A 21159-nucleotide genomic window follows, 5' to 3' on the forward strand; every position below is an offset into this window, starting at 1 on the left:
GAATGAGACGTTGTGTTAGAGAACATGGTTGACATAGTTCGTGTAGGAAGTTAAAACAGTTGTCTGGATACACTAAGAGAGAGAGAGAATGAGAGGCGGGCATGGAAGTGAAAACGGTCGATAATCATAGACTGCTCGAGTTTCTGAGCAGCAGGACATGGGACACTCTACCGCCTCCTACCATGAGAGCGAGCTGGTGTGTATGAGAGAGGAGAGAATGTATCCCAGACCTCCGTCCTAAAGTTACTCATTATATTTGAAGAGTGTGACGTTCAGACGCACTTCACCTAACTGTTTTGGACCCGGAGAGCGCCTGTTCAGCACACGACAAATGTTCACCTTAAAAGTACAATCACAACAATCTTGTTAGTACGCTGAGTGTTTTTGTTAAATCACACTTCTATGTACAAGTATTACTTATATAAATATCATTCTCTTACCCTGCAATCACTTGAATGGGATACTTCACTTCAGTTTTTATAAAAATATTTGAGAAAAAACTTTTCCAAATAATCCTTTCATATATCACTTGAAAGAAAAATCTTTCGGCATGGATTTTGTTCTTTAAGAGTTGGTCTGGAAACGAACAACATTAAAACTATAAGAATATCAGGGGTCTCCAAGTGTCTTAAAACTGCGGCCATTAAACTATGGTTTGCCACCATAGGGCAGAGACAGGCGAAGGAGTTCATAACGGGATATTCGCCAAGGCTGACTGCAGAATTAATCCATCAAGGCCGTGGGGCTATAAGGATGATTGTAGGCCTATTAGTGACCCCCAGTTGGGTCACTGCAGACTCAGAAAACACATACATAGCATGGGCCTGGTAGATGATAGCCTTTGTAGGTTCTGTCAGGAAGAGGAGGAAACGGCACTGCACGTGTTGTGTCAGTGTGAGGGGCTTTTCTGGCTAAGGATGTTACTTCTCGGGGAGGAAAAACCAAGGCCTGTGAGCTTTACACAAGAGTCGCTCTCCGAATTAAGAGTCTGATTATAGAGCTAGAGCTCTAGAGTAGGGGAGCCACAATAGATCCTAAGGGGTCGCAGTGGCGTAGTCCTTTAGGGCCGCCCTATTAGAATCTTGTCTTATTCTATAAGAATCCAAGATGGAAAAGTTGAAGCGCAAAAGAACTATACAGAAACACCAAAAAAAAAAAGGTGTTAAACGAAATGAAATGGTAAAAGAGGCGTCGAAGTCAAGAGGTTGTTGTGAATCAATTGAATTGAAGAAGATAACAGATCTTTACTTGGGCTTTGAAACTGGATGGAATCTGCAGAAAAACGTGTGAACTGGTAAAAGTACTTATTTCTTTTAAGAGCGAGTATTTTCAATTGTAATCATAGTATCAAAAATTGAGTAACCACATGATAAAACTGATTTTAGCTCATGGCCTGTAAATTTGTAAACGACAAGTCACAGGGGGCCCAAAATTGGCATTTACTTGATTTTGGAGGATTTACAGGGTATATGGAAAAATTTCAGTGTTGTAGAAGCTACTGAGGTGAGATGTAGACACGTTTCTTTACATATTCAGTAATATTGACAGTAAAGGTCAAAATTCATAATCTGATAAGTCGATTTACTGAATATTTTCTCTCATTGTTTCCACATTATTTAATTAGTTTTTAACATAAACAGGGAATTCAGAAGCAGTTAGGTTTGGGTATTCTAATCATTAAGGAACCCTAAAGTGATGTTGCCTGCCACTATTTTACACGCTTAACACTATTGCACCATAACAGTCATCCCAAAATCTCCTTTTGGTAAAACGCCCTTCCTCGGATCATCAGAATTTTCATTGATTAGGGAACTAACTTAAAGAGAAATAAGCCTCAGATGGCTGTCAGGAAACCAAATAATTAATAGTTAACTACAAGTATTTGATCTATGAGAGGGTCGTAATATGAATAAACACAAAATAATGGAGTCACTTCTCATTATTGTCACAGCTGTGAGTTGTGTAGTTATGCTTTGGCTTGGCCTAAAAGCTTTGCCCTATGTTTTTATCAATAAATTTTCACAACTCAGGATTTATTTAGATTTACTAACTACAAACGCCAACTCAAAACTGGTTATTTCTGAGAAGCTACCCACGACATTTTTTTCCCCATTAAAAAATATTATTCATTTAATCAAAACAGCATCACTTCTTCTGAACACTTTTATCGTTGTAAATGTTGCACATTATTTATAAAGTTGCTTCCCACTATATTTTGTATTTTCCTCTCTAACTACAGACCACAAAGTTATTGGCGTTTGCCTTAAAAGCCACAGGTCAGGAACTACCCAGCTTAGATATAGGGCAGTCTTTTAAATGTCATTAAACATTCATAGAAATAAAAAGCTTTTCAAATCTTCACACAAAGTTTAGCCGTGATTTACAAAAAGAAAAAGAAGAAGAGTGAAATGATTCTAAAATTGCACATCCAGTTTACATAGATGGTAAGGTTAATTGTTTTTGGTGATTGATTCATTATCTAGAAAAAAAAAGTAGAAGAATAATGCCAATTTCATAAGCAGATAGGACAGAAGATTCACCAGCCTTATAATAATGTAAAAATATTATTATGTCAATAAGCAATGAAGATGACCAAATCCCAAATAAATAAAATAAATAAATAAATAAAAATAGCCTTTATTAATTCCAAAATAATAAATGAAACCAAATACATAAAAATTTCATTTAAAAAATAGAAAAATTTCTATTTAAATGTGTAGAAAAATTAATAACTAAAAAGAAATGAAAGTTTACACTTAATTAAATTGATATACAAAAGAACTAATCCACAAATAATAATAAAATAATTATAATAATAATATAATTGAAATAATAATATAATTGTAATAAACATAAGTTAAAACTTTATTTGGAATTAGGCCCATTTCTGGGCAAAGGCCTCTCCCATAATCCCAAATAATAAAACAATAATAATAAAAAAATAACGACTGAAATTGGCAATAATCTTCCTTCCTTTTGAATTACAGTAGCGAATAACTTCAGTCTTCTTCCCTCTTTGATTTAAGACGCCCCTTATTCAAAAATTTTATTGCTAATGAAAACTCACTTTCAATAAGTTGACATTATTGCAAAACTTGCTCGTACTAAATTTACCCTTCAAGTTTACTCATTTAAAAATAAATTCGCCTTTTTGCAATTTTAACAGGCTTACTGGACAAGTTTTCCTGAAGTTGCTAATTGTGCTAAGCAGTAATTATAATAATTATTGTTATTTTGATTATAATCAATTTCACTTTATTTATTATTAATATTTCTATTTTATTTTCCTTTTCCTTTTTTACCATTACAATTTTAAATAACTCTTTTATTTGTTTGGCTCATTTTGTTGAATTATTATGTTTATTCTCACTGTTTAATTATAATATAATTTTTTTTTCTCTACTTTTGTTAGTTTAATTTTTAATTTTTGTAATAAACTATGTATGTTTGTAGTCGAAAACCTCAGGGATCATTTCCACTTGGACATTCTTTGTACAACATGTGAAGGGGGACGAAACAGTTTCTGTCTGATTGCATAGTTTACGATATGATGGTAGATCCTTTACTTTCTCCTTCCATACTTAAAAGAAGTCGTCATAAGTACAAAAATTTTTTGGCAACATTGAGAAATAAGGATTACAACATGTACCTATCAAATCTGTTAAACAAAATGTTATGAAGGTCGCTTGGTAATTCGATTTGTAGCCAACAGATCGCACTTAAATTCACTTAGCGGCTCGGTGTACGGTAGTTGTTTTAGCTAGTTTTTACTGCTAACGCGAAGGGATTGTACACAAAACATTTAACTTTATTTCCATAAAATGTTTGCTGATTTAAATTTCTAAACTAAAATAGTTTAAGGTAAGCGATTCATTCACCAAATGCTGCCAGGTTCTAATTGTAATCTTTCAGAAAATTCATCAGCTTCATACACACACATTCCAAATCCTTACAAACCATTATTGTAAATAAACACACCATCACCTCCTCGCGGCATTAGCAGAAGACGAAAGTGCCCTCATCAGTTCTTTGTGCTTTTCACTACTTTATTTATGTCGCCTTATACTCCATTATTCTAATTTACCCATTACGCTTCTATGCCACATTCATAATTTTTTATACCATCTTCTATCTTCAGGGATGAAATCTACCAGCAAAAATTAAAAATTAGGGAGAAAGATAGACCTGAAGAAACCTCTTTCAGAAGCACAACTTCCGATTTAGGAAAAGTATCAGATTCTTCTAAAAGGGAGATATAGAGAGTAAAAGTGAGGTTAGAATTTTGCTAAAAAATATTTATGGAACAATAAAAAGCATTTAAATAAAAAAGAAACTTGAAACTTAATTAAAACGAATATTGAACATTTCGATATTCAGCAAGATATTGAACATTTCAATACCAATAACAGGACAGTTTTTATTTTATCTACTATGTAATAAACCAATATTCGATTTTACCACATATTGGTATCAAACATTTTAGTAAAATCTGCAGCATAAAAGTTATGAGGAAATTTTAATTTCAGACAATTGTTCCAGTGGAGAATTTGCAGATTTTATTTTTTAAACATATAGTATATTTCGTTACAGTGCAACTATGGAAGAAAATTGATAGCAATTAGGTTAACATTTAATATTTACATAATTGTGATTAGTCAGAGTAGAAATGTTGAAATTGTGAGTACTTATTAGAATACACATAGTGAAACTAGGAATTGGGATTTATGACTTAGGATGTAGTCATTGACTCAGGAACCTCAAGAAATATTAAAATTCACTAATAAGAATGAAACAATGAAAGTATTCATTTATTTCTGATAGTCAATAAATTGGAAATTTTGTCAATGAATAATACGAGCCTAAGCTTAGAATTTTTGTAAACAAATTATATAAGAAAAAAGTTCAACTAATAAGCTATATTATTCCAAGCCCATATTTCTATTGAAAAGAAGACATGTGTTTTCTGATAGTAAAGCTACTCTTTGACAGTAAAAACATTGTTGCGGGTCTTACAGATACCATCTTATATCCTAAGAAATTAAAGGAAACCCCATAGTGGAGTGGCATTTCCACTACAAAACCCACCGCTCTTTCCAGCAGACTAGTGGCGTATTGTAGTGGACGTTGGAGCTTGACTACCACAGCTTACTTAGGATCATAGTTTGTGTGTCATGCGGGTACAAGTGTTTGGTATCGTGCCAAGACAGACGAAGAAGATAGAGTGAGAAAGACAGTGCGGGAGATGGACCTTTGTCTTTGGCAACTGACAACGTAAGTAAGCCGTTAAAAAATTGGAACATACCAACGAAATATTAAATTTCCAACTTCAGTTTCTAATTCATCCTTAGTTAAAAATTGAATTGAATCATCAGTGATGATTAAAAATTATCATTACATTATTTTAAAACGATTAATGAATGTAAAATAAAATTAATTAAGTGAATTAAAGTACTTATTTTTAATTTTCGTAAATGCCATTTTACTCATTGTAACCCGACCACTTCCCTTAATAAAATTGTTCCAGAGAAATGTTTTCAAATAGAAGTTTTAATCCCAAAAGAGCTATAAAGTGAATACATATGTTAAATCAACTCGTGTACAGTCAGTATAATAAGTTTCAACAAAATTGGAGTTGAAAATCTCAAAAAAAGGGCGGAAAAAATCTATTTAGATATTAGGTAATTCCGGTAGATAGATTTTGATTGATTGATTGATCAAAACGTCCGTTGACAGACACCAAAATTGAGTGCTCCGCGTTTTCGTCCGATTTAGGGATATTTCGTTCATATAAACAGATTGTGCACTACAAATAATGATTTCTGCTTTATTTTCCTATTGTGATGATTGTTTAGTGAATATTTTTACTATAATTGCTTATTTTGATCAATAATTATTGCGTGCAAAACACTATAGTAAATGAATATCTAAAAAAAAAAACCATAAATGCAATATTCATTACTGAAATATTAATCGATATTAGTTGGCTTTTATGAAGCATCGTGTGTTTGTTGGACGAAAAGGGCGAAGGTTAGAATGATCTTTTAAAGATAAATGTGTGAAGAGTTGTAAAGAGATTGGTCTTCAAAAAGCTGCAATAATATTAATAAAAACTTTTAAAGTGATGATGTCTTCTGCAGAAGAAAGAATTAAAACGATAACTTTAACAAATTAGAGCACTTTGTAAGAGACTTTGGTTATCAGCGAGTAAGCTGTCTGGTGTTGCCTACATTTCTAAACTTCAAAACTTTAGGCCTAAACAAGTCACTTTAGAGTGGCCATACATTTGAGGATCTTGAGGCAACTAACTGCAACTAAATGTGAGAAGAGAGTGACACTTTTTATGGAGACATTTCAGATTCCATGCTCTTATTATAAAACAAATTGTGTAAATAAGCTGACAGAGAATTAAGCACAAAGTAACGCAGCACAAAGTGTGTAACCTTTCGTTATGTTACATGTTTTGGTACTTTTATATTTTCTTTTTTACCGAAAAATAATATGATAAACTCGAGAGACGAGAAAAATAGGTTTTTCACTAAATTTTTTTTTTTCCACACCACAACTGGCTTATTTTCCCAGTTAAAAATGAAATAATATGGAACCTAATCCTTTTAAAAGGATTACAAACGTCAATGCAGGATTAATCCTTTACCAAATGGAAATGCCATTGAGTCTGTTTTCCTGATGAAAGGAGAACATTCAGTATATTTAAACATTTTATTATCATTTAATGCCCTTTCGCGGATTTCACCTTCTAACTTTTTGTTGTATGCGCAGATACTGTTTTCCGTACTCTGATTCTTTTTTTTTAAAAAAGGACAAATCGGAGTTTATACGTAATTTTTGTATTTAATTTATTTAATTATATAAAAGGAGTACGAGTACATGAGGATCGCCTGTCATATTCGTAACATCCTGCCATGAGATCATACTTCAATCAAATCTTAGAGTTACAAAAGAGAAATTATTTGTTTTTAAGAACCAAAATTAGAAAATTATTAAGATAAATATTGTAATATTCAATTAAACAAATTAGTAGCACAATAAATTTCACCTTTTATGTTTATTGGTTTTTTAAATATTAATTTTCACAAATTACAAGAGAACCTGCTGTTTAGATAGCGTAGTTTTGTTATTACACTTATTTTTAATACTTAGCCGGGTTGTATTCAGTGTTTACTCTAGATAAGGTGCTTTCCACTTTTCTCTCTTTTACAAACATAAAAGATAAGGGAAATTCATTTAACTTTCTTTATATTTCCTTCGATTTTTCTATTCTTCCTCTTTGCCAAGGATAGTCAAAAGTTTTCTTTTCTTTAACATTTATAATAATATTTCCGCCATCTTGTGCTTTTTCACTTTTTCTTTTTTTTCCCTTGCGTAAATAATGTAAATTATTCAGAACTGCGATAGCAAAGTAAGCTTAGATAGTATAAAGGCTGAACTTTAAAAGCTGAAAACATATGTTGAATATAATCCGTGAATACTGAACAGGATATAAGACAAGTCGATCTTTTCAGGTTTCTAGGAGTTTACATGGACGACTATGGATTCCTCGTACTGGAGATGAACGAATGAACTAAGATAGCATCTTCATTAAGTTGGTTTCTATTTACGTGAAAAAGGTGAAACAATGAACATCATATAATGAAACCAACTCTGTAAGTCAAGAAAGCATTTTTTTTTTCAGAAAATTACAGTGTAAAACTGAAAGTGATCTAGATAGGAACATGGCGACCTAAGTAATTTAGAGAACAAAACTTGCCGATTTATTTTTGGGAGATTTTTTATAAAATAATTATATTTAAAAATTGTATATAAAACAATGGCATCATTCTGCCTCAGTTCACTGTGGAAACTTTCAAAAAGACATTACTAATTCAAATTCATCCAAAAGTAAAGAAGTAAAAGAGTTACTGCATGTTCTAAAAAAAAATACAACTCGCCATCTAAGTAGTGAGTAAAGTGACCATTCACAATCTGTAGATCATTCTCATCGCAGAACTTTGTTAATTTGGTCCCGCCAAAATTAAGCGCAACTTCTTTCGATTTTCAATTAGGATTGTTAAAAAAAATCGTCTAAAAGTAACTAAGGGTGCGTTCCACTTGGCGACCACAACGACCAAAACATACTTTCAGGCGTTCCACTTGGCGACCGCGGTCGTTGTGGTCGTGGCGAAAACGTCACTAATGACGTCATTATTTTCGCCCACACAACGACCACAACGCCCCACCTTAAAAGCTGGGTCGAAGTGGGCGTTCAGAGTTGGCGCAATTTTTAAAACAAAATATGGCGACCGAAAAAATTATCTCATGTAAATGAAAGTATTATTTCATGTAAATAATAGAATGTGTTTCTCGAAAGTCTACAAAAAATAAATAAATAAATAATTACTTATCCCTTTACATACTAAATCACTGAATAACACAAAATCATTTACCTGAAATAACTTTTAAATTCTTCATTTGAATAAAGATCAATTACTCTGATAGCTAATAATACGTGGCCTAAGTTTTCGCTTTTCATCATTACGATTTTGTAAAATTGCATTCCACTCTAATCGGAACTAGATAAAGAACTTTCTAAAGCATTATTAATAAATATCCAACTGTTGCCACAAAAGACACTTTAATTTTATTTAAACGTAAATTTTATAAATACTCCAAAATGCAATATAAAAAATTGAATTATATATATTCTTTTAATATAAGTCAACTTTACCAATAATTAATAAAGTTTATTATAACTGCTTATAAATGGGGTTTAAATTAATAAATAACCTCTTCAAGCTTCTAACTTATTTTCGAAGCCGCCATATGTAATGTTTACATGAACGGTTAAAACGCCCACAGTCCGTTCCACTTGGGTTTTCGATCGCAACGCCCACAAGCAAGTGGAACGGCCAAAATCGCGGTCGTGGTCGTGGTCGTTGTGGTCGCCAAGTGGAACGCACCCCAAGAAGTACCTAGTCTCATATTAAACAAAATCTTGTTTACAGTAGAATTCTCTTAATAAAATCACGAAGAGCAGAGAAATCATTTTCCCAATTGCCACAGTTCAGATGTATCGTCAATAACAATGACTGCATTTTCATCAGAACAGAGTATTGGAAATAATAAAAGTGTTTTTTCCTTTTCCTTAATAAGGCTGTGGCAAGAGTACAAGATAATGTTTTAGACTGAGCTAAAATTTAATGCAATTTAAATTCTGAATCGAAGATTTTCTCTTTACAAACTTTTAATTACCACAAAACATAAATCTTAAAAGATTATTTCCAACTATTCAGCTTCCAATAAACAGTACTTACTGAGATTTTATTGAAGACCGCAAAACCCATCCGGCAGATGGGGCACTGAGCGAGATAACATTCATACATAATTAACATTTATTTGGAGTAACCGTAAAAAACAGACTGAAGTTAACTACGAGCTACCTCAACCAAAAATACAGTAAATTTAACCTTCTTTATAACTTAATTTTCGATAAGAGAGAAGGTCAATAGCGCTTATGACGAAACATAAAGTACGAGTAATTAAGGCTAAAGAAATAAAAAAATAAAATAAAATGAATAAATACATGAACATTTCTAAAAAATAAAAAAAATGGACGAGTAGCTTGTATTGTTACCATAGTAACATTTGAAACATGACAACGTGAACGAAATGTGTGTCGTAACAACAAAAAGAAAAGTTTTTTCCGCGTGGCAGGTTAGAGTTTTCCGTGTCATAAACTATATCAGGCGTTGTGAGTCACTCAACCAACGCTGTGAGAGCTCAAAGCTTGTTTTATTATATATTGTAGCTTTTTTTTTTTGTTTCAGCAAAACACTGTTTAATTCTGGAAGCAATGTCTAACAATGAATACAGACAATTTTTCGTCCCTGAAATATATGTGATAATTTAAGCTTTGGAAGAAAATAAAATCTGAATCATATCTTGATGAATATTTGGACCGTTTATTTTGAAAGTGGTGTAAGTCCATTTTCTGTTATTTCGAGAAAATTAAAGGTTAACATATTTGTTAATTATAAAATTTAGACAAATTATATGAAGTCTGGCAATGTTTCTACTGTTTTATCAATATGTAATTTGGTTATATAAATTTGTTTTAGGCGTATTTTACTAAACTGATGTATACTTACGAGCTGCAAATGGACTTACACCACTTTCAAAATTAGACAATTGTAAAAACCGTTTAGTTTCAATTTTGAAAAATCAAATAATATATATTTTCAAATAATAATATACTAACATATAATAATATTTCATGTTAATAAATAATAATATACTTCATATTAATCCAATTTTGTTTACAAATAATAATGACACGACAAAGAATAGAAGTAATATTTTTAATTTTAGACGCTAATTACATTGTTAAAATTACAAGATATTGATAGTATTTAATATAAAACAATTGTAAAATAACAGGCTACTGATCGGCAACCATCTGCTAGGCCGCCTACCTCTGTCAATCGGACTTACACCACTTTCATAATCGATGATTCTGCAATTTCATTTACCGACCAAATTTTAAATTCTACAAAACATGGGAATTTTTTAAGAAATTAAACACGGACTAGTTATACATAAAAAGTTTACATAAAATTAAGCATGAATTAAGTGATATCTCATTTTTTTCAAAAATGGACTTACACCACTTTCAAAATAAACGGTCCAATTCTTCTCCAATTAATGTACTGTACTGCAAACATAATTACGTTTTTTACTCCCCTATTTTTCGTATGATGCAGACAGCCAATCAATTTGACTTAGATTTCTTTGGTAGTTGCGAAAGTGTACGAATCGTTCGGTAGGGATCGCTGAGAATTTATTATTATTATTAATCTTTATTGTACAAAAGTTAAACTTTTTTACAAGAGTTTGTCACTATCGTCTAGATTATAATAACATAATGGTTTTACACACAACCTTTAAATTGAAATTAAATTTAAAGAGAAACAAAAAAGATTTTACATATCAATTTATGGAAAGGAAATTTACTTTGAAATGAACTTAAAACATACTTGAGATTACAGAAAATGTAATACTAAAAAGTAAAAAAAATAATAATATGAAAATAAGAAGCTAATAGTATCATGAGGTTGATTATGATAAATTATTACAATAATAATGTTTGCAATGATTTAAATAAATATAATAAATATAAATTTAAGTAAAAATAAAAATTATATCACTTCTTTTAGTTACCAAAACATCAAAATTCCTTGGTAAAATAAAAATAAATTATTTAACTTTTCTTTTGGTTACCGTAATGAAATTTGTAGTAATTAAACTTGAACAGATCGGAAAACAATATAGTTATTAATTTAACAATTATTTGTTTTTTAATCTAAGTTATTAATGAGTTATTAATAAAGAATTAATTAAGTATTGAGAATGTTTGAGCGAATTTTTATAACATTTAAAAAGTACTGATAAACAGAACTGACGGAGTTTTGTGAGGTCATGAGAAGAATATCGGAGCTGTAGTCTTTCAGATAAAGATCTCTCAGTGGTTGATAAGCTGGACATTGCCAAAGTACATGAAGAAGGGTTTCGGTTTCTTGGCAGCCACACACGTGACATTCTTCGGTACAGTCTATGGCACAGTTGAAATGTTTTGTAAAGATTTTGATTTCTTTTGCACTGGCTAGTCGGAGCTGACATGCTAAACGAATTTTATCGAAGCTCATATTAAAATGTAAATAATTAAAAGAGGGGTATAACTGAGAGAAATCTTCATTGTAGGAAGATATATTGGCTCTGTTGATATCTATCTGTGTCCTTCTTTCCACCAACGCCTCAACGATTTCAGATCTATATTGCATGATAAGAAAAGGATCTTGAGAGTTGAAAATTTCTGTTCTATTTATGGAGTAAAACAATTGCTTGATCTGGGTGATCCAATTAGTTTTCAAGTTAGGGTGTAGTGAATCCATAATTAAGAGGCGATTATAGCATATTCTTGGATATCTATCCGGTGGCATTAATAACAATTTTATTAGCCAATTAATTGTCCTGGAGAATACTTGGTAGTGTAGAACATAATCTTGAGTTTCTAGGCGGATGAAATGGTGAGGAGTAGACAGTGGTAGGCGTAATATAGATTTGTAGAACCTTGGTGGTACTGCTTCTATTTTATCCAGGTAAGGTAGCGACCATACTTCTGCACTATATAATAGTATGGAGAGGATAATGGAGTGTAGTAGTTTCTGGGAGACTGGCCAAGAGTTTGCTGACGTTTTGTTGATTACAGCTTTTGCGGAACCAAAAGCGGAAAAACTTTTAGATATTTGAGCGTCTGCAGATTGTTTGAAGAGTCCAGTACTTGAAAACGTAAAACCTAGGTAGACAAAAGATTTTTTAATTTCTATTGGTTGATCATAGATGAAGAATTGTGAATGTTTTTTCTGGTGCGGGCTCTTATGGAAAATTACAATCTTGGTCTTATTCACATTAACTGTTAGACCATTAATTTCACAGTATGACTGAAGAACATTTATCTTTTTTTGCAAGTCTATGGGGCTGTCTGCTAGTAAGACTAAATCGTCTGCGTAGGCAAGCATAATCACATCGTTAATACTATCAATAGAGACGCCTATTAAATTGCGCTTCCGAAAATACACTTCAATATCGCTGATGAAAAGTGAGAACAGGATTGGGCTAAGAGAGTCTCCTTGTAGCACTCCAGTAGTTAAATGCACTTCATTTGACTTGCCGATTGAGGTGAGAACTGAGCAGGAAGTTTTAAAGTATAAATCTCTTAGTGTTCTAATCAGTTTAGGGCTAAAGTTGAGATATGTTAATTTTTGCCATAATAGGGAATGATTTATCGAGTCAAACGCTTGTTTGAGATCTATGAATACGGAGTAGAGGTATTGACCCTTTTTATTTAATTTGTTCTCGATTAAAGAATGTAACGTGAAAATGTTGTCTATACAGCCTCTATGGGGCCTGCCTGATGTTCAGGGAGAGAACAGGTAATGTCAGCCCATTTGAGTACACGTTGAGCGAGTATCGAGGTAAATATCTTAAGTATGTTGTTTATCAGAGCTATAGGTCTATAATTAGCTGCGTTAGATGGGTCTCCATTCTTGTAAATCATTGTGATTAAGGCTTTCGCCCACATCCTTGGCACTTGTTCATGCTCTAAAATGCAGTTAAAGAGGTTGAGAAGATACTGATGCCACTCAGCTGGAAGATGCTTATATACCTCGTTCGGGATACCGTCATCTCCCGGTGATTTGCTGTTTTTTGTTTTTTTAATAGTTATCAGTAACTCTTCCATTGTAATGTCTCCTTCCAGATGAACAATTGCCGCTTCAGTACCACAAGTTAGAGGTAATGGCTCCACATTCATTTCCGGGTTCATATTCTTTAAGTGTTTTTCCCAGTCATTGAGTGTTACTAAAGATTGCTTAGTATTACACTGTTTGAAGCAAAAAGACTTTATCGTTTTCCAGAAAGTATGTGAATCTCTGACGTTAGATATACCCTCAGTGAGTTTCTCGTAGTAGGTATGTTTAGCTATGCTCAGTGCATTACGATACAGTTTCTTATTGTCTAAGTAGAGTGAGAGGTTCTGATCTGTTTGGCAGTTTCTCCATGTTCGGTAACTCTTCCTGGTTTTCTTCTTTAGTATGTAACATTCCACATTAAACCATTTGTTTCTGATGTATTGGTTATATTTTGTATTAGGTCTAAGAGCTATCAAGTTTGCACAAACAGCAGCGACCTTAATAACTGTGTTGAAATTGTCAGCTAGTATATCAGGAGAGTCGGATGATAGATATATGCCTTTAGAGGTCTTAAGACAGTACATAAATTCTGATATTTTATTTATTTCTTCCCATTTTATAGTTTCTCTTCCGTAACTATGCACTACATCTGTGGTGCACGAGTTTGTTGAAAAATAGCCAAAATTCAAAATGAGTTGACATAGCAGGTGGTCGGAGAATTCAGGGAATGACAAAACTTCAAAATCAAAAATTTCCCCTATTTTTGAGTTATTAATCCAAATGAGGTCATTAACAGATTTTCCAGTCCGGGATACGTACGTGTACTGTGCAGGGTTGTCACTGAGGCTGCGCCCATTTACATTTGTAAAGCCGTTGTTTTCCATCGCATCCACTAACAACTTTCCTCTGAAATTCAGGTGTTTGTCCAGACTAGTTCTTTTAGGGCATAATTGTGTGCCATCGAAAAAAATAGGCTCCCCATTATTGAGTTCTTGGATTCGAGAATTAAAATCTCCGGCTATGATTATTGTGTGATGTGGGTTATTACTGTGAACGTCATTTATTATTTCTTCCAGTGAATCTATGCAGAGTTTAGAGTCAACTGAGGGTGGCAAATAGACGATACCTACTATAATAAATTGGCTTACGTGTAATAATTCGAGAAATATGCAATAGTTACTTTGTACGATAGTTTTAATTAAAGTTAAAGATTTGTTAATGAAGACAGCAATGCCTCCACTGGCGCGGCCCATGTGTTTGTCCTTTGTAGCTTTAATTTCAAGACAGTGGAAATTATTTAGGAAGTAAGGTGTAATTATACTAGTTTGTAACCATGTTTCTACAACACCTACAGTGGCTGCGTTTTCAAGTTTTGAGAGTTGATGCTGGTCAAGTTTGAAAATGTTGTGAAAGCCACTGATATTCCAAAATAGAACATAAAATTTTTCTAGAGGTTTAGTCCTGTTCTCAGCATTTTTCAGATTGTCCAGTAGAAGACTCTGAGGTGGTCCTGACTCGAAAAAGGCCAGGAATTGTAGTCTGACTTTTCACTATCATATCTCTTCTTCTTTTCTTCTTCCTCTCGTCCGATGCCTGTAAACTAGGAGACTGTAAGACTGGCGTAGCCTGTTTTAAAGATAGGTTTTCGTGGTGCACAAACTTGTTATTAATAATAAGACCGTTGTTTCTCAGCTTAACGGAATTTCCTTCACCTATTAATTTTAGTTGCAACTGACGTAAACTTTTCCTTCTATTTATGGTTTTTTTGTCAAGATCATTTGATATTGAAAAGTCAGTGTTTTTCAGTAACTTTACATTCTTAAAAATGTTTATTTTCTTTTTAAAAGATACGAAAGAAACAAGTATCGGGCCATCCTTTCTAATTTTAATACTCAATCTTTTTATAAAGTTTATATCGTCAGATTTAACCTCTGTCGATAACTTGTTATTGCAGAAATCAATAAATTTTTCTTCCAGAATATCATTGCTTTCGTTTGGGAAAGCTGGCATTCCGTGAACTAATATATTGTTTTTCCTGGACAAATTTTGAAATATTTCTTCTTGCTTTTCAATTTTGGCCACTAATTGCATGTTTCTTTTTTGTAATTCCGCATATTTCTGTGTATGATCACTTAGGATGTCAGATAATTTACTAATATCTTTTTTCATAGAATTAATGTCTTCCTTTATTTCCGCCTTAAATTGACAGAGTATTTCTTTAAGTTGCTCAAATTCGGACATATTAACAGTTAACTATATTCGAATAGTAGAATTACTTGTAGTAGTTTTTTAGTGGGATAAATTTTAAAATAACATGCGAAAGAAAAAATGAATTATTTAGAGATATTAACCGACGTTCAATAGAAGAAGCTGAAGTATTACTTACTCAGTATAAAGTAAACATGAACAGTACACTCCGCTAATAAACACTATAACTGGATCTTCTCAAATGTAGTAGTTACTGTAATTTCTTTTTTTTTTCTTTTTTCTACACTTCCACTCGATGGGTTTTCTTTTAAGTTTGGGAAGATTATCTTTAATTAATAAAGTAACAACAGGTAAATTTACAGATTGATACACAACTTACAACTCATTAAAAACATTCACAGTTTAAAGAGCAATACTGAACGATGTTATCACCACGACAGTAAGAGACAAAACTCGATCGCTGAGAATAAGGTAAGTTAATTTTCTTTTTTCTGCAACCATGTAGGGAAGTTCTCATTACTCAATTAAAATCAGCTGTGTAATGCCCAACTTCCCACACTAGTGGGGAAAAATTCCCATTAGTGTCACTTTCCGCACTAGTGAGTGGAAAAACTTTATTGTGCTTCCTTGATATAAGAAGTTTTGTTATTAACATAAATATTTTCTGTAAAACTTTAATAAGCTTATTTAACGTAACTAAATAATTAAAAAACGAATATTAAAAAATAAAATAAAAATTGAAAGGAATATAGAAATAAAAATAATACTTTAATAAATAATTAGATATTTTTAATTATAACAGTTAAAAAGGTTATAGTGTTACCTTATAGAAATTTAAAATGGATTCTAGTGATGCATGTTTAGAAAACACTCCTCCATCAATAAAAGAAACAGCAGAAAATGTAATAAGTAATGTAAATACGTAAGTAATGTAAATAATTGTAATATAACAATAAATGTTTATAATAAATAAATTACTTTTTGTAGACTGTAAAAATGAAATTTTTAATTTTTTTAGTTAATAAATCTAATGGTTGCAGAAAAAATATAATATTTAACTCGAGTGTAAAGTATTTTCCACACTTGTTAAATAAATAACTATTGTTTTAGCATGAAACACGTGACTCAACTCAAATTTCGCGTTATACATAGCGGACTGCAATAGAATTTAGTTGGTTAGTTTATTTAAGGGGGTTTGGGGGCGAAGTCCCCCCCATGTTAAAACGAATGGTAGGCGAGTGGGCTGAGGGAAAAATTTGGAGTGTAGGAGCGGAGCCTCCCAAATGAAATGAAATTATAAATGTTGAAGTGATTTTGTGAAGCTGTTGTCATGTAACCCGCCATATTATTGTAAAATATGAGTGTTAAAACAGTGACATAAAAAAAAAATGTTTTAAATTTGTAACCGGACTTGAGCTGTGGGGTTCAACCAAACGTTCCAATTCACCAAAAATCCAGTCCTTCCAATCAAAAATTCTCCATTTTATGAAATGTCTCTAACTTCACCCTCCATAACGACCTTAAGATCTCATCGGTAACTGAAGAATCTAAATCTAAATATAGAAAATTCTTTGACTCTCTTCCATTCTGTACCAATCCTCTTGTTCGAAAAATCTTGCCTCCAAAACGATTCCAGATCGTCCTCCACGACGATTGAGACGCAGTTGGCCTCGTGACCATCTCCAGTAGTGTAAGAAACTCCAGCGAGAGTGTTGCCAATGGGCAGCTTCTCTCCTCAAGCTGATCCAGTTATGAAGTCTTCACTTATTACATTTTATTCTTTTTGTAGATTGTAAAAAGAATAAATAAATAAAAAAAAAAATGTGTAAAATTGAGTGTGGCGGTTGACATGGTAACAGCTAAACAAAATAACTTTAAAAATAGTCCACATCCCGGGTATCTACTCTGCAGATTTAACAATATTTCTCTTGAGGATTGAGCATCAATAGATTAATGTTTGCTTTAAGACATTAACGGCTGGTTAACGGGGGATGTTAAGTAGAATCCTCTACGGGAATGGTAAGCTTTTTAAGTAATTTGTCAGGCAAAAAAGAACTAAGTCTACTGGTCAGGAAAATTCCAAATAAACTTTCCACATCAAGCCTCGCTGTTATAGGAAGCGAAGAGTCTCTGGAAGAAATGAAGATGACGAAAACCGCTGTTATTAGAGAAGCATGTTGGTGGAAGTGAAATTGATGAAAAATGTGAATTTGCGAGGGATAAGGTTAATTCAAATGACCGAATGTGGTCTTGGAAAAAAAGGACAGACTAAAATATTTAATGCGTTCATTGAGCTCTATGAAGGTGAAGGTAGTGGCAAGTGTCTGTTCTGTTCAAAGGGTTGGGGGTGAATCGTTGGAGTGAAATCTGTGGACCAATTTTATTGTAATGAAGAAGAAATACTTACTACCTTATCCTCAAATCCTACCTACAAGATACGATATTTCAAAGTCAACTGTGGAGCAGCAGACTCTGATATCCATCTAGCTCGAGCTGGTGTTCCTCAGGGCAGTGTCCTAGGTCCTCTTCTTTACTCCTTATTTACAGCAGACTTACCTCAACATCAAAAAACCATCGTTTCCACCTTTGCTGACGATACTGCAATCTTATCTCCTCATTCCGATCCTCTTATCGCTACAAGAGCTCTACAAACACACATCAACTACTTACAGGACTGGCTTTTCAAATGGAGAATCAAAACTAACGTTACGAAATCAAAATTTATAGTATTTAATCTCAGACAGAAAATCCTACCTCCCATCATTTTGAACCAAACTCCTATACCAACCGTGGACAAAGTACGCTACCTTGGACTGGAATCCCCATACTAGACTGAAAAGGCAAGAAACTAACCAGCGCTACAAACTTCTCGCCAGACTACTTGACAAACTTTCGAAACTTAACCTCCATAACAAAAGACTCTTATGTCTACTATTACTACGACCTATTTGGTCATACGGCATCGAAGTATGGGGATCGACTAAGCGTTCCAACTCACTACGCCTCCAAGTATTACAGTCAAAAATACTTCGAAAACTTCTTAACGCTCCGTTCTATGTATCTAACCTCACTATCATTACAGATCTTGCTAACACTCGTTTTCTCAAATTTCATTTCTCTACAGCAACTCATCCTAACCCTCTCATAGAACTCCTATCTTCCTCCACATTACCAGTTAATCCTCTGAGGAGATTGAAGAGAAGATGGCCTCGTGATCTACTCTTATCGTGAGAGCAAAGCACGTTACTGGAGTGGCACTGCTGGATGCCTTCTCCACTCGTGATTTTCTTTTATATTTTTGTTTACTATATTTGCTTGTTGCAGCAACCGTTGCAGTGGTAAATTGCAATAAAAGATTTAAAAAAATAGAAAAGATTTTTTTTAGGAATACAGTTTTATTCATTCAGTCCCTTAATGGCAATATGAATGAGTCAGAATTAAATTTAGGCCAGGAAATCAGTACTCGTACCCTAAGATAAATTTTGTAGAGATCTCTAAATTAAGTTATTTCAATAATTCTGAATTATACAATATAAGAGGCTAAACTTATTGGAATTCCTAAATAAATTAAAACTGTCTGGTAGGACAGTTGCATAAGGGTTGATCGTCAAAAACTGCACGAAAAAGCGTAACGTTGAAAAACACCCAACTTTGAATATTTTTTTCTCTTTTTCTGTAAAAGATAAAACTCCCAAGTCATCTTTATAATATAGGGCAAATCCTCCTTTATAACAGTAATTTTTTTCGGAATAACATAGATCTAATAGATTTCTAGAAAAAAAGTTAGTAAAATTATTTATAAAAGATAATTTGGGTAATCTTTAATTTTATTTCTTTAATACTTCATGTTTCTGGTTGGTTTTGGTGCAATTTTTAATCTCAGTTTGAAATATGAAATGTAGGTTACCCAATTGATTTATAGTTGATTGCAATCATATGAATAAATCTTTGCCGATTATTGATATCCTCAATCAATCACGAGATATGACCTCAAAAAATAAATACGTTTACATTTCCTTGATACTTAATTCAACACAAAATATTGGACATATGGGATGAGAAGCAAAGAGAGTTCACTTGTCCCATAATACTGGAGGAGGTATCTTAAAGAAGAGTGAATTTGCGCAAAATGAGGTCTGTTCACTTTTGGCAGAAGGGGTGAGAGTGGTAGAGTAGGCCTTATAATTTGAAATTGATGCTTGGGTCCGTCATTGATGATAAATGGAGGAAAGTAAGCCATGTTTTCTACATGGATAGTAGCGATGTGAGAGGTATCTATGGCAACGGGAGCCGGGACACCGCTAAATGGCAGCGCCGTTTGCAGACTCTCTCTTTTCTCCCGGTAGATGTTACACCTTCTGTCCCATATTCCACACTTCATTCACCTACTTACAATTTTTATTCCACTTATTTATCTAATGATCTTATTCATCAAAAATTCGGGAAAGAAAGCCCTAAATGAGTAAAGAAATTAGTTGAAACATTTTTTTTAATTACATTATTTTTGACACATTCTTCAACACTAAACCTACCGACATTTATGCACAACTATTCCTACCGTGATCAGTCATATGACCAGACTTTAAAATTACTTAAATTTCTTATTCTAGACTGAGGATAATAATTATCTAACAATGAAAAAGCACAGTTTCTTTTGTTTAAAAATAAATCTCGTAGATTCGATTCTTTATTGCATCATTTTTTATAATTATAGGCACATTTCCCACTGTTTTTCAAACGGTCAATCAACACTTTTACCGAGAGGTTCTTGAAAATTCGTGTGAGACCAAACATCAAGAAAAAGTGGGTTTTGCATCACGATAATGCTCCTTGTCACACAGCAATTTCAATAAACCAGAGTTTTTGGCCAGTAAAAACATTCCTGTGGCTCCTCAGCCTCCTTATTCGCGCCTGACTTGAGTCCTTGTGACTTTTTTCTCTTCCCGAAGTTGAAAAATCACCTCAAGGGAACTCATTTTGGGACAGTCGAAAACATTCAAACGGCTGTAACCGACCAGCTGAAGGCTATTCCAGTATCAGAGTTCGAGCACTGATGTGAGAAGTGGAAGAAACGTCTCCAGCGCTGTGGCTTCAGAAGGAAGTTATTTTGAAGGTAACAATATAGAATTGTAATTCTTTTTGAATAAAAAAATCAGTCTCATTACTTAATTTACAGACCTCGTACGTATTTTTACATTTTAGACAGCATTTTTTAGTCTTATTGCCTTTGCAGTATCTTATTGGGCTATTTTCCGACCACTTGTTGGTGTACTAGTATTTGTCATGCTTTTGCAGTGGTAATAAAACGTTTTGCCTTTAAATTTCATTTCCGGTAGTTTTTTTAAATACAAAATCCATGCATTTATCCCGGGCCTAAGTCTAGGATATTGAAAACTATTTGTTGAGGCCATCTCCGAAATTTTCCACGGTTATATTTCTTCCACGAGCTGTATACATTTCTGCTAATTTCAGAGCGACAATCTCCCCAAGTGGAACTGAAGGTTCTCTGCTTTCAAGTTTTCCCAAATATGGAAAGCCTTTTATTACAACGAACGCTAGCCAAAATTTGATACCTAATTTGTCCGGTTTATTTGGCATGTACCGAGTAAATCTGCATCTTGACTTTGTTGGGAACAAACGTCCTTGGAAGAGATATGTGCTCTCGGTTAGAACAGTTTTGACTGTTCTCTACGAATTTGTTCCAAAATTT

The 21159-nt window shown here is 33.1% G+C and overlaps 1 protein-coding gene and 1 long non-coding RNA gene across 7 annotated transcripts in view; one reads left to right on the forward strand and one right to left on the reverse strand.

Annotated features, from left to right (window-relative positions):
• SK (small conductance calcium-activated potassium channel) overlaps nucleotides 1–21159 on the reverse strand; it is a 636287-nt gene that overhangs the window by 219101 nt on the left and 396027 nt on the right. The window lies entirely within an intron of this gene.
• Nucleotides 9200–10468, forward strand: LOC141450923 (uncharacterized). The gene is made up of 3 exons (XR_012456436.1): nucleotides 9200–9708; nucleotides 9822–9972; nucleotides 10113–10468. It is a non-coding gene; the product is annotated as an uncharacterized lncRNA (long non-coding RNA).

This window comes from Rhodnius prolixus, unplaced genomic scaffold (assembly GCF_049639745.1).
Source record: "Rhodnius prolixus isolate KJV_2025 unplaced genomic scaffold, Rpr scaffold_8, whole genome shotgun sequence".
Classification (NCBI taxonomy): domain Eukaryota; kingdom Metazoa; phylum Arthropoda; class Insecta; order Hemiptera; family Reduviidae; genus Rhodnius; species Rhodnius prolixus.